We start from the raw sequence: 2279 nt of genomic DNA on the forward strand, positions 1-2279 counted from the left end.
CAAAAGCAGTGATAAAAATTCTTGTCCTTTCTAGCTCATTAAAATGTCGTGAGGACACAAGGTAAAGGTAAAGTTTACCTTGGTAAACTTTAAGGTAAAGTTCTTAGACTCCTTATGTACACTATGCAAAAGCAAGTTATTGGTAAGTACCAGGGATAAAATAGAGGGGCTCTGTCTTTCAGAATCTTGCAAGTAGGTTGAGAAAGATGGCTGCCTCTTCCTCTCATATCTCGGGTTCCCTGTGGAAGCATATACTAAAAGGCATGATCTCACACAGTCTTGCAAAGATAAGGAAATGGAGGCTTAAGGTGTTGCATCCTTAGATACTATCACTCAGCTCATAAAAGTCTAGATAGTCTCTGCTATCAGATCTGTTAAATTCCAAGACTTGTCTGGCTTATTCGGAGACCTCCTGTGCTTCCCCACAAAGCCAATTAAGAATTAAAGAACCTAGAAGATGCTCTACATAAATGAGCTATTGAGGGACAAGCACCATGGGAATATCAAGGAGTTCCTTCCCCAGAGCTGCAGTTCAGGGAACATTTTGTCATTTCTGCCTTCCGAGTTCCAGCCTCCACAAAGTTGGCAAGCAAAGCTAGTATTTTCTTGGTATCTGCAGCTGTTACTCCCCAGACAGGAACTGAAACACGCCTAATGGTGATTCATTTATTTCCAACCCAGTGTCTTTCCTGTGCCCTGTGGTACTTCCAGGTTCTGGTCTTAAAAGGGAAATTGTCGTGTGAAATAGACACATGAAACTATTTGTTCTAAACCAATTCATCATTTCCAACTGATCTCCCCTAAAGGTACTGGAATTCCAAAGCAGAATAAAAGAACGTTTCATTCCTTAATTGTAGCTCCAAACTCTTGGTTTGTGTTCAGAAACCTATATCAGATCATGGGGACAAGCGGTGGGCAGCAGTTGCGTTCTTACTGAACCAGAGATGACAGCAGTAAATGCATTTCATCGTCCTTTAGCTTAGTTGGTTGAAGCTTATGGAGCCCTCCTGGAGAAGGAATGGAGTATTCTTCTAAGGTGAAAAGCATTTTTTGTTGAATATATGTTTATAGATTTGAATATAAACTTCTTGTGCAGGGGCTTATGAGGGACCACTATGAATAACAAGAGGCAATGGATTATAGAAATATTTAAATTGGCATAAACAGACAGAACTGGAAGTAAGATGAAATCAGTTGAAAATTTTGATATTCTACTCATTGTGGAAATTTTTTTGTTTGTATTATTTTCATAGTGAAAAGTATATCACTGAAGTATTATGGATCTTAATTACTGAGTATTTTGGTACTTGCTTAAATTTTGTATCTGAAGCAAGTGCTTTCTGGTCTCTACATAGTTATAGCACTGCACAAGACATGCCTGGCACCCTCCCAGGGACCCAAGGACTTCTGAAGACATCTGTGGATCCCCGGTGTAGTGAACTCAAGGAGGATCCTGTAGCCTTGGAGCCTACCTCCCTCTTCTCCAAAAAGCCATCAGTGCTCGCTTTGCTTTGGTAACAGAACACTGTTTTTTGTGTAACTTCTCTGCATAGAGAGGGAGAAACTGTGATCTAGTCCCTGTGCATGAGGCTGTTCAAGGCATTACTTCTCAAAATTTAATGTTGATACTAATCACTAGGAACTTAAAAACTGTAGATTCTGCTCAAACAAGTGATACGGATTTGGATATGGTTTGTATGCGGCCCTGAACGGGTAATATTCAGGAAGTTCAGGGTGAAAATTTTTGAGAGAGGGTGAAACCTTCATGATGTGGAACCTAATGCAAGAGGGTTTGGGTTATTGGGCACAACTCCCCTTGAAGGAATTATTCTTAATTCTAGCGAAAGGGTTGTTATAAAACAGCAAGACTGGCCCTTCCCTGCACTCTGGCTTTCTGCCTGATTCCATGTGATCTCTTTCTTTCTCATGCACTCCCGCTTTGTGACAGCATCTGCCACCATGTACTGTTGCCAGCAGATCTTACCAGCAAGAACTCACCAGACCCTGCTCCATACTGTCTGTAATTTCAGTCTCCAGCATTGAGCTAAATAAACTTTGCCTGTTTATAAGTTACTGAGCCTTGGGTATTTTGTTATAGTGACAGAAAATGAACTAAGATAGTAAATGTAGTTTGGAGCTTCAGATTCTGCATTTCTAGCAGGTCCCCAGGCCATGCTGATGCTGTAGCTCCCTGGAACACATAATGAATAGCAGAAAGGATTTAGAAATGGATTGAGTAGGTCTCAAAGACGTGGCTTACTTGGCCCTAGAGTTTTAAA

The 2279-nt window shown here is 40.9% G+C and overlaps 1 long non-coding RNA gene across 1 annotated transcript; it reads left to right on the forward strand.

The window, feature by feature from the left end:
- The first annotated feature begins 838 nt into the window (after positions 1-838).
- Positions 839-2055, forward strand: LOC106148933. Its single transcript, XR_001234718.1, has 3 exons — positions 839-1036; positions 1356-1514; positions 1949-2055. It is a non-coding gene; the product is annotated as an uncharacterized LOC106148933 (long non-coding RNA).
- Positions 2056-2279: the final 224 nt, after the last annotated feature.

This window comes from Chinchilla lanigera, unplaced genomic scaffold, assembly GCF_000276665.1.
Source record: "Chinchilla lanigera isolate Chin_1 unplaced genomic scaffold, ChiLan1.0 scaffold00032, whole genome shotgun sequence".
Taxonomy (NCBI): Eukaryota; Metazoa; Chordata; class Mammalia; order Rodentia; family Chinchillidae; genus Chinchilla; species Chinchilla lanigera.